Source organism: Macaca nemestrina, chromosome 2 (assembly GCF_043159975.1).
Source record: "Macaca nemestrina isolate mMacNem1 chromosome 2, mMacNem.hap1, whole genome shotgun sequence".
Lineage (NCBI taxonomy): Eukaryota > Metazoa > Chordata > Mammalia > Primates > Cercopithecidae > Macaca > Macaca nemestrina.
This window is the reverse complement of record NC_092126.1, coordinates 151,719,335-151,730,339: the sequence shown is the minus strand read 5'-3', so window position 1 is coordinate 151,730,339 and position 11,005 is coordinate 151,719,335. Positions and strand designations below refer to the sequence as shown.

At 53.4% G+C, this 11,005-nt stretch overlaps 1 long non-coding RNA gene across 2 annotated transcripts; it reads left to right on the top strand.

Annotated features, from left to right (window-relative positions):
• The first annotated feature begins 219 nt into the window (after window positions 1-219).
• Window positions 220-3,068, top strand: LOC139362017 (uncharacterized). Of its 2 annotated transcripts, none has more exons than XR_011620246.1 (2): window positions 220-1,895; window positions 2,639-3,068. It is a non-coding gene; the product is annotated as an uncharacterized lncRNA (long non-coding RNA). The 2 variants fall into 2 exon arrangements; XR_011620247.1 differs by lacking the exon at window positions 220-1,895 and adding an exon at window positions 2,131-2,451.
• The last annotated feature ends 7,937 nt before the right edge of the window (window positions 3,069-11,005 follow it).

The following is an 11,005-nucleotide window of genomic DNA, read 5'->3' as shown; positions in this document are numbered from 1 at the left end:
AGAATCCCATGACCATCATGAGCTGAGTTGTTTGGGGCTCAGGTGGTCCAGGAGTGGCTCTTCGTATAGTATCAGTGGCATCTCCTGACCACTGTTCTCCCATGGGTCCCTCATCAGTTGTTTGGGGCGGGGACCACTCCCTGGCGTCTAGTGTTAGTCACTTTTTTTTTTTTTTTTTTTTTTTTTGAGACGGAGTCTCACTCTGTCGCCCGGGCTGGAGTGCAGTGGCCGGATCTCAGCTCACTGCAAGCTCCGCCTCCCAGGTTTACACCATTCTCCTGCCTCAGCCTCCCGAGTAGCTGGGACTACAGGCGCCCGCCACCTCGCCCGGCTAGTTTTTTGTATTTTTTAGTAGAGACGGGGTTTCACGGTGTTAGCCAGGATGGTCTCGATCTCCTGACCTCGTGATCCGCCCGTCTCGGCCTCCCAAAGTGCTGGGATTACAGGCTTGAGCCACCGCGCCCGGCCCTTAGTGTTAGTAACTTTTTAATCAGTCTTTCAAGTTGAAGGGAAAAAATGGTGGGGCATGGTATTTTCTTGTGATAGTTTTATTATTGAGGTCTGTAGGGTTCCCTGAGTAGAAGGGCAGGGCCCGGCCACCATGGAATAGAGAATGACATTGAGGCTCCATATGTCCGTGGCAGGGCACTGGCACCCCAGGCCCAGGAAGAGTTCTGAGCAGGAATGGTGGGCTTCTGCCCCGACTTCTGACCCTCCTCAGGCAGCTGAAAATTAAAAAGTGTGAACAGCCGGCTCTCTTTGAGCCCTCTTTGTTTCCACAGAGAAGGTGGACTTTGTCAGATGGGGAAGAACAGGTGGGACCCCCAGGAGGAAGGGACTGTGCTCCAATGACGGAGCACCTCCTCCTCTGCACTTCTCCTGTACCCCAGGATTAGGTACGAGGCCATGGGATAATTACATGCATTTTTTTTGTGGGGGAAATACTGATTCAGAGATGTATGAGGCCTGAAATCCCATGGACACCATGACCAGCCTTGTAGGGGGCCCAGGTGCCCAGGCTCTCTGTATGGTGTCAGCATCTTCTGGCCAAAATCGACCCAGGGGTCCCACGTCAGCTGGTTTAGTGGGAGTCGTTCACTGGGGTAGAGGGAAACGAAGAAATAGGTGGGGAGTCATACTGTCACATAGCCTGAGGCGGGAAGGGACCACAGGTGGGGCTGGATGTTCTTTCAGCCTCCCTGGCAGAGATCACAGACACAGTGGTCAGCTTGGCCAAGCTTCTGAGGGCTGGCTCTGAGGTAGGGCAGGGAGGCAGTCCCCAGAGCAGGAGTGCCTTCCCTGGGGCTCATATCCTTGAAGGGGAAAAGCTGGCCATCCTCCCCTAGAGCCTGCTTCACTGCAGCCCGTGGGAGGCCAGTGACCTTGGGAATCCGTGCCCCAGGGGCAAACCTCTGGGCTCTGGCTTCAGCCCCATCCCGGGGAAACAATCACAGCCCCTCTGGAGGAGGCCCTTGCTGCAGGAAGACTCTAGGGGAGGGCCCAGCTGCGGGAGTCCTGGTCTGTTAGTGACAGTACCCAGGCTCCGAACTCTCTGGGCCTGGGGGCAGTTCCCTTCTCTGGTTACAAGATTCCCATTCCTCACTGCCCTACTGCCCGCCCCGCGGGGAAGTGGCCCAGGAGTGGAGGCGTGGACAGGCAACCCGGTGTCCCTAGTCGGGCGACAGCCTGGGCAGGCCAGCCCGCGGTGGACAGATAGGGCGCACGCGAGAGCAGCCTCTGACAGGCTGTCCGGCGCCTTCGGGCTCCATGGAGACGGGGGCGGGGCCAGGAGACAGTCAGCGGCGGGGAGCTGAGCTTCCAACTGCCATCAGCCCCGCCCAGCCTGGGCAAAGAGACAGAGCCTGGCCTGGGAGTTGGAGCCAGGGATCCGTGGGGTGAGCCTGATTTCTGCCGGAGGCTGGGGCCACCTCCCTCCAGGCGCTGCTGCGCCCACAGGGACCGGCGCCCTCTGCGGGTCCCGCGGGTCCCGCCCCGCTCAGCGCCTCCAGAGGCTTCACCCGGGCCCTCTCCGCTGGTCCACAGGGGCCTCAAAGCGCTGGCCCAGACGCGGGGTCACTCCCCTGAGCCTCCGGACCTTCTCATGCATTCGTCCTTTGGAGCCGTGGGTTCTGGAGTTTGTCCTTCCCAAGTGCCGCCCGCCCGGAGGCGGCTGCTCCAGGACCACAGCGCACCGGGTGCGGCCACGTCCCCTAGCGGGCCACCTGTCAAGGGCACAGGGGAGAGGCGTCCTGTAGGGTCCTGCCCTACTGGGTCTGTGGTTTTTCTCTTCGTGTGCGGAGAGGAGAGATCGTAGAAATAAACACATAGGACAAAGAGAAGAAAAAACAGCTGGGCCCCGGGGACAACTACCACCTGGATGCGGAGAGACGGTAGTGGCCCCGAATGCCTGGCTGCACTGTTATTTATTGGATACGAGGCAAAAGGGGCAGGGTAAGGAGTGTGAGTCATCGCCAATGATTGATAAGGTCACGTGAGTCACGTGTCCACCGGACAGTGGGCCCTTCCCTGTTTGGCAGCCGAGGCGGAGAGAGAGAGGGGACAGCTTATGCCATTATTTCTTCTATGCATTTCAAAGACTTTTAATACTTTCACTAATTCTGCTACTGCTATCTGACAGGCAGAGCCAGGTGTACAGAGTGGAACATGAAAGCGGACCAGGAGCATGACCGCTGAAGCACAGCATCAGAGGGAGACGGTTAGGCCTCCGGATGGCTGCCGGCCAGCCTGACGGATGTCAGGCCTTCCACAAGGAGTGGCAGTCCTCCTGCAGAACTATGGAAGTCAGCGCTTCTACAAGCGCTGGCGTTACCGCTAGACCAGGGAGCCCTCTAGTGGCCCTGGCCGGGCATAACAGAGGGTTCACACTCTTGTCTTCCGGTCACTTCTCACCGTGTCCCTTCAGCTCCTATCTCTGTATGGCCTGTTTTTTCCGAGGTTATCATTGTAGAACAAAGGTTACAACATCGGAAGAAAGAGTAATGTTACCAACTAATGATTAATGATATTCATATATAATCATATCTATAATCTATTTCTAGTATAACTATTCTTATTCTATATATTTTTTTTATTATACTGGAACAGTTTGTGCCCTTGGTCTCTTGCCTTGGCACCTGGGTGGCTTGCTGCCCACAACATCCCAAAGCATAGTGACCATCCCTGCCCGGGGCTGACCCTCGGGGTAGGGAGAGGGCACTAACTTGGGTCCTCTCCCCTTCCTCAAGGCTCCTTCCTCACCTGGGTGAAGGGCTCCCAATCCCGGCACCTCAGGGGCCTTCCTGTTTCATTGATGCCAACAAGTGAACATTGATGCCAACAAGTGAACACTGACCATCTCCCGTGTGGGGGACAGAGAAGACAGACACGCTGGCCCCCGGGTGTGTGAGAGAGACTAGTCTATCAGTGCGGAAATCTCCCCCTGGAGATAGGGGCTAGGAAGGAGACACCAGGAAAAGTGAGGGCGAGAGATAGAGGTGACCCTACTGCAGATCGGGTGCTCAGGGAGGGCTTCTCTGAGGGGGTGACATTCACTTGATTAGCAAAAGGAATGCTCAGGGCCTGTGAAAGTCTTCTAATGGAGGGAACAGCAGTGCCCAGTGGAGTGTCTCAGGAATGGAAATAGGGCCGCGGGTGGAAGTGGGGGGGTGAGTCAGGAAGGCAGGGCCCAGACACCGTGTGATGGGTGCAAGGGTGGGACCCACGGAGGCTCGGAGAAAGGCTTGAGCCTCAGAAGATGGGGAAACAGGAAGACTCACTTCGAGAGCTTCACGACCTTCTAGGGCACAGACGGTGAAAACAGCTCAGGCGAAAATTTGGTTTAGGTTTCAGAAGGATGCTGAGTCCCTCACACTCTTCTTGAGGCTAAAGGGCTCTAGCTCCTTGGGCCCTTTCCATGCAGACATGGTTCTGGGGCCCCAGTTACAAGGACACCCTTCCAGTGGTTGTCTTCTGCAGCCAGGCAGGGGGCGTGGGGCAACCCGCCCCTTCCTTGGCCAAGTGGACAGATGAAGGAAGGGAGCCTCTGGGGGCAGGATTGCTGGACTGGGAATTAGACTTGGAGTGTAACTCAAACACCCCACGGGCCCTGCCTCTTCTCTGGAGCTCAGCTTCTTCAAGAAAACTGGGGACAAGGGAACGCAAGACCAGCTCTCAGGACCCTTGCCCTTCCACCCCGTGATGCTTTTAGATGGCTCTCAGGGGCCACCTTTTTCAGGAAGAATTCTCGGGGTATAGGAAAGTAAAGGGAGGAAACGTGTTTTGAGTGGCACTTAGATCAGGCTCTAGACTGGGTGTTGGTTTGGTGGGGTTTGCTTTTTCTCCCACCCCACACCCCTTCACAAAACCTGAGTCATGGCTAGGGCCAGGAGTGGGATTCCTGTTTGTAGATGTTCATCATTCCGTGTTACACAGGAGGAGGTCTGGGGGAAAAGGGGACAGATATTAGCAAGTATATAAAAAGATAACTTAGAGAAAACCTAGAAGAGGAATCAAGATGAGGGGATTAGGAATGGCAAAGGAAGAACTGGGGGAGAGGGAGTTGGGGGCGGGGCTGGGACAAACAGAAAGGAGGTGGGAGAGGGGGCCAGGGAAATAAAGTCCAAGAGTTCAGTGGGGCCCAGAAATCACAGCCTTAGTGGGGGCATCAGGAGAGCAGCAAGCTGCATCTACCTTGGAAAGGTGGAGGAGAGGACTGCAGCGAGCTGGGTGGGGAGGAAGGGGGAAGTGGCAGGGCAGAGGAAGCAGGGGACAGACAGGAGGAAGAGACGGTACCCTGGGTCATGTGGCCACCACCACGGCCATCACCAAAAGTGGAAAACTCTTGGCCTTCTTCTTACCCCTGTCACCATGACGCCCCCATTCTCTCTGCCCCCGTGTTCTTTAGTAATAGGTGCTGGCAAGTAAGGAGCAGAGTCTTACTTGAGGTTGCTGAGGAAACCCTTGGAGGCAGCTGTGAACCCACCAACCTTGCCCCACAGGGAGCTCAGGATCCCCAAGATTGGATGAGCAAATAAGCTTAGTGAGTGACAGTCCCACCAGCCTTGCTGAGAGTCACAGTAGGCGTCCACTGCCCCTGTGGGTCCCCAAGCCTGCTCTGCTGGGCAGCCTCAGGGACCCAGAGCTGCACTTCCAATGCTCTGCAGACACACCTTGGGCTTGAATCCCACCTCACCGATTCCACATGTTGGATATAAAATACTCCAGGAATAAATGCTCAGTGCCACGAGTAAAAATGGCACTCAGGCAAAAGTTTAATCCTCTCAGCAAGGCAATTTACTTCTGCAGAAGGGTGTCACTCGCATCAATTAAGACTGCAAGCGCACACAGAACAAAGGAGACCAGGAGGTTTTTATCCTTAATGCAGTCCCTATCTCTGTGCCACTCCCCCATGGGCTGGGGTGACTGCACAATCTGAGCTGACCCGATTGGCTACTTGTACATATTTTCCTAAATATAGCAGGGGAGGGGGACGTGAGGTACAGAGGTGAACCGTGTGAGATGTGCAGTTTCGGGGGAACAGTGGGTACAGGTAACCAAGGGAACAGATGTGAGTTATTGATTAGAGCTGATGGGAGGTGGTAGGCTGTTTACGGTAACCAGGGGCAAGGGAGAACAAGAAAGTTGAGTTTGAGAACAAAGGATAAGGAAGTTAACAGGCTAAACCCTTTGAAGAGAAACTCAGAAAGATTTATTGTATCTTACACACAAATATTGATTGAGGGCCTACTGGGTGTGAGACCTGTGTGGCTGTGGGGAAGGCAAGGTCCCTGCTCCAGTGGGAGCGACAGGTGTAAAACAGGATGACTTCAGAACTGAAGAAGGGGGACAAAGCAGAAAACTGGGAAGTGACTGGGTGTGTGCAGGGCAGCATGGGACGGGGTAAACAGCAAATCTTTGCCATCCATTCCTTTCCAGATATCACTGGGGATGCTACTCAATCTCTTTGCAGCCTCAGTGGCCTAACCTGGACAGTGGAGCTGGAAAGTTCCCCACTGCCTGTTCCTCCTCTCTGGGCTGCCAGTAAAGAGCCTACCCTGCTCAGGCCTGCTACCCACCCTCCATGGCTGTCATTCCATGCCAAGAATATTCTCCCAAAAGGAGGCCACTGGCTGCAAAGGCAGATGAACAAGCCAAGGTTGCCCAGCCTGCACCTAGGGCTGTATGGCTCCTGAGGCCCGGCCTGGATGGACACAGGAGGGAGCTTTCTTTGTTTTGTTTGTGAGTTTTCCCTGGTATTTGGAACCCCTTCTCTATGGTCCCTTGACCCAGCCCGTCTCGCCAAGCCTTGGAGCCCTGGCTTCTAGGTTGGAGATGTCAATCTCTACTGCAGGACATGAGCCAGAAAAAATTCTGGCCTTCTCCGAGGCCAGTGGAAGCCAGGTGTGGGGAAGGCGTCTTCACCCCCAGGGCTGGCACTTCCAGAGAGTGGATGGCAGCAAGGTGGGGAAGACAGACTCTGAAGGAGCACAAGCGGGGCCCACAGGGACCCTCTCTCTCAGGTTCCAAACTGGCATTAAGTGGAGGGAGATTCAGTATTGACACCTGGGGGAACCTCATCCCCAAAGTGGATTTAAAAACGGCAGCAAACTGAAGAGACAAGGGGCCCACAACACTCCCACCCTGTCCCCAGCCCACTTCTTACTTCCTGGTCCTGCTATCCTGGGGGGAAGAAAATCTTAACTGATTTTCTCTGACTTCTGGCCCTGCTTGGGCAGCTGAAAATGATAAGAAGTAAATACTGGCTTGCTTGGAGCCCTCCTTGGTTTTGCTAGGAAGGTGGAAACTTTGACAGAGGGGAGGGATAGGTGGGAACCCCAGGAGGAAGGGACGGTGCTCTGATGGTGGAGCGCATTTGAGGACAACCCGGGTCCCCATTAAACTATGCTGGGCCAGTTCTCTGGGGAATGGTGTCTATGATCTGCTAATTTAGTATTTCCTTGTGAAGTGAGTTGGAGACCGATCCCTGCTTTATGGTACCTCCTCACTATACTGCGCCCAAGGGAAATGAACAGGCCATGGTTGCCCAGTCTGCACCTAGGGCTGCACAGCTCCTGATGCCCGGCCTGGGTTGATGCTGATGGGGGCTATCTCCGTTCCTAGGTTTTGTTCTGGTGCCTGAGGCCCTTTTCCTATGGTCTCTTAACCCAGCCCAGCAGGCTGAGGCTGGAGCCCCAGATTCAAGAGAAGAGATGTCAAGCTCTACCGCAGGTCAGGGGTCAGAAACAATTCTGGCCTTGTCCAGTGCCAGTGGATGCCAGGTCTGAGGGAGGCACCTCCTCTCAAAGGGCTGGCACTTCCAAAGGGGCCCTTTGAGAGCTCAGTGGGGCCCACAGGGACCCTCTTCCTGGGGTTTAAACTGCTGTTGGCTGGAGGGAGATTCAGTATTGACACCGAGTGGACCCTCACCCGCGAAGTGGATTTTAAGAACGGCAGCACACTGCGTAGACAAGAAGGCCCGCAACACTTTTACCCTCTCCCCAGCCTGCTTCTTGCTTCGTGGTTCTTCTGTCTTGCAGGGAAAGGGGAATCTGACTTTCTCTGACTTCTTTCCCTGCTTTGGCAGCAGAAAAGACAAATTAAAAAATACTGGCTTGCTTTGAGCCTTCTTCGGTTTTGCAGGGAAGATGAAACTTTGGCAGAAGGGGGAGGATAGGTGGGGACCCCAGGAGGAAGGGACGCAGCTCTGGTGGTGGAGTGCTTCCTATTCTGTTATTTCTTCCCTTCTCAAATGAGGTATGTGACATGAAACAGTTGAATTCTTTTCCAATGTTGACACTGAGCCTGGAATCCCGTGGCACCATGAACTGGGTTGTTTGGGGTTCAGGTGGTCCAGGAGTGCCTCTTCATACGTTGGTAGTGGCATCTTCTGGACACTTTTCACTTAGAAACTTTCCATCACTTGTTCCAGTGAAGGACGCTCCCTGGAAATCAGTGATAGTCACTTTTGAATAAGTCTTTTTGTTCGTAGGGGGAAAAAATTGTGGTGAATGGTATTCTCCACTGACAATTTTCTCTTGAGGTCTATAGGGTTCCTTGAGTAGAAGGGCAGTGACCCGACCATCGTGGAATAGAGAATAGTGCTGAGGCAGTATACGTCCATGGCAAGTCAGTGGTACCCCGGGCCCAGGAAGACTTCTGTGACCGTGTAGGGGTACAGGCTACAAAAGGTTTTCAGCATCTACTTCTCCCTGAATATTGTCCTAAAGGCAAAGTCCATGACTTTTATATTGCCTTCTCTATGACTAGATGGGTTTGTGGCTTTAGCTCTGGATGTGTGATGTTCTTTAAGTGACAGTACTGCAGGGCTGACAGAATCCGCCTGAAGTTGACTGGGGTCTCCTCCGCTGCCCGTTGTGGCCATGGTGGCATATCTGGTGTTGCTGCTCTGTTTCTTGCTTCTAAGTTGTGGGTTTTATGTTGTAACTTTGTCAATTACCTGGTACAGGTTTATAATATTGGGGTGGTTAAGAGTCTTCATGATACTCATCTCTCTTTCTGGAGAACAAGGCCAGTCTTCATAGAGATGATTTGGAGGACAACCTAGATCCCAGTTAACCTACGCTGGTCCAGTTCCCCGGGGAATGGTGTTTATGATCTGTTCATTTAGTATTTACTTGTGAAGTGAGGTGGAGACCAATCCCTGCTTTATGGTACCTCCTTACTACGCTGCCGCAAAGGGAAATGAACAAGCCAAGGTTGCCCCGCCTGCACCTAGGGCTGCACAGCTCCTGAGGCCCGGCCTGGGATGACGCTGTTGAGGGCTCTCTCTGTTCCTGGTTTTTGTTCTGGTGCCTGAGGCCCTTTCCCTATGGTCTCTTAACCCAGCCCCACTGGCTGAGCCTGGAGCCCCAAATTCTAGAGAATAGATGTCAAGCTGTACCACAGGTCATGGGCCAGAAACAATTCTGGCCTTGTCCAGTGCCAGTGAATGCCAGGTCTGAGGAAGGCACCTCTTCTGAGGGATGGCACTTCTAGAGGGGGTGGATGGCAGCAAGATGGGGAAGACAGACTCTGAGGGGCCCTTTGAGGACTCAAGTGGGGTCCACAGGGACCCTCTCTCTGAAGTTTAAACTGCCATTGGGTGGAAGGAGATTCAGTATTGACTTCTGGTGGACCCTCACCCCCAAAGTGGATTTTAAGGACAGCAGCACACTGCGTAGACAAGAAGGCCATGCCGAGCGCGGTGGCTCATGCCTGTAATCCCAGCACTTTGGGAGGCCGAGGTGGGCGGATCACGAGGTCAGGAGATCGAGACCATCCTGGTTAACACGGTGAAAACCCGTCTTTACTAAAAAATACAAAGAAATTAGCCGGGTGAGGTGGCAGGCGCCTGTAGTCCCAGCTTCTCGGGAGGCTGAGGCAGGAGAATGGCGTGAACCTGGGAGGCGGCGGAGCTTGCAGTGAGCAGAGATCGCGTCACTGCACTCCAGCCTGGGTGACAGTGCGAGACTCCGTCTCAAAAAAAAAAAAAGGCCCACAACACCTTTACCCTCTCCCCAGCCCGCTTCTTGCTTCCTGGTTCTTCTATCCTGGGGCAAAGGGGAATTTTATGTTTCTCTTTTCTCTGACTTTTGGCCCTGCTTGGGCAGCTGAAAATGACAAGTAAAAAATAGTGGCTTGCTTTGAGCCTTCTTTGGTTTTGCAGGAAGGTGGAAACTTTAGCAGATGGGGAGGGACAGGTGGGGACCCCAGGAGGAAGGGACGAAACTCTGATGGTGGAGTGCTTCCTATTCGGTTGTTTCTTCCCTTCTCAAATGAGTTATATGACATGAAATAGTTGAATTCTTTTCCAATGTTGACACTGAGATGTTCTCAGCCTGGAATCCCGTGGCACCATGAGCTGGGTTGTTTGGGGTTCAGGTGGTCCAGGAGTGCCTCTTCATACGTTGGTAGTGGCATCTTCTGGACACTTTTCACTTAGGGATTTTCCATCACTTGTTCCAGTGAAGGATGCTCCCTGGGGTTCTGAGTTAGTCACTTTTTAGTAAGTCTTTTCTTTCACAGGGAAAAAATATTGTGGTGAATGGTATTGTGCACTGATAATTTTTTCTTGAGGTCTGTAGGGTTCCCTGGGTAGAAGGACAGTGACCCGACCATCGTGGAATAGAGAATAGTGCTGAGGCAGTAGCGTCCATGGCAAGTCAGTGGTACCCCGGGCCCAGGAAGACTTCTGTGACCGTGTAGGGGTACAGGCCACGAAAGGTTTTCAGCATCTACTTCTCCCTGAATATTGTCCTAAAGGCAAAGTCCATGACTTTTATATTGCCTTCTCTATGACTAGATGGGTTTGTGGCTTTAGCTCTGGATGTGTGATGTTCTTTAAGTGACAGTACTGCAGGGCTGACAGAATCTGCCTGAAGTTGACTGGGGCCTCCCCCGCTGCCCGCTGTGGCCATGGTGGCGTATCTGGCGGTTTAGCTGTTGTTGTGGTGCATCATCATATAAATTGTTTCCGCCTTGCCAATTACCTGGTAGAGCTGAATTATATTTGGGCGGTTGAGAGTCTTCATGATACTCATCTTTCTCTCTGCAGAGCAAGGCCAGTCGTTTTAGAGATGATTTGTAGGACAACCTGACTCCCAGTTAACCTATGCTTGGCCAGTTCCATGGCGAATTGTGTCTACGATCCGATAATTTTGTATTTCTTTGTGAATTGATGTGGAGACTGATCCCTGCTTTATGGTACCTCCTCACTACGCTGCCGCAAAGGGAGATGAACAAGTCAAGGTTGCCCGGTTTGCATTTAGGGCCGCACGGTTTCTGGGGCCAGGCCTGTGTTGACACTGGAGGGGCCTTTCTCTCTTTGTGGGTTTTGTTTGGTGCCTCTTGCCCCTTCCTTATGGTCTTTTTACCCACCCCAGCTGGCTGATCCTGGAGTCCCAACTTTTAGAAAAGAGATGTCAAACTCTACCACAGGTCATGGCCCAGAATCAATTCTAGCCTTTTTTGGTGCCAGTGGACGCCAGGCCTGAGGAAGGCACCTCCT